We start from the raw sequence: 587 nt of genomic DNA on the forward strand, positions 1-587 counted from the left end.
TTATGGTTGTAAATTCTAAATTCTCTCAAGTGACATGAAATTTTATATTTAATTCACAAACAAAACATGGATTTTTTAAAAATATTTTATTGAATTCTAGTGGTTCTTATTTTTAGTTACAGAATTTACTAGTAAACCTACTGCAGGCACAAATCATCATGTTCTTGTATCATTTCTAAAAGGAACTGAAATATCTACTTCTCTCATTTTCTGATCTTTTAATCCTGAAAAAATAGCAAAGAAACATTTTAATTAATTTACAAATATTTTTAGAGAGTAAATGTACAGTAACATTTATAGCTTCAGTTTTACTTGAAAAATCTACTATAAATTAAGTTGGACTGTATAATCTCCAAAATTTTTTGTTGTTTCATTGTTGTCAGATATATGTTGTTCACAAAGGTAGCCCCACCTCAGGACAGTTGCAACCTATTATGTAATATTAAAATTACCATAGGTATCTTTCTTTGAGTACTTCTTGTCTGCTAGACTCTCAGTGAATCACTTTATTTTATTTCAATAAACAACTCTAAGAAGTTATCCATTTAAAATCTAAATTTATACATGCAGAAACTAAGTTTTAAATA

This window comes from Ursus maritimus, unplaced genomic scaffold, assembly GCF_017311325.1.
Source record: "Ursus maritimus isolate PB19 unplaced genomic scaffold, ASM1731132v1 scaffold_92, whole genome shotgun sequence".
NCBI lineage: Eukaryota > Metazoa > Chordata > Mammalia > Carnivora > Ursidae > Ursus > Ursus maritimus.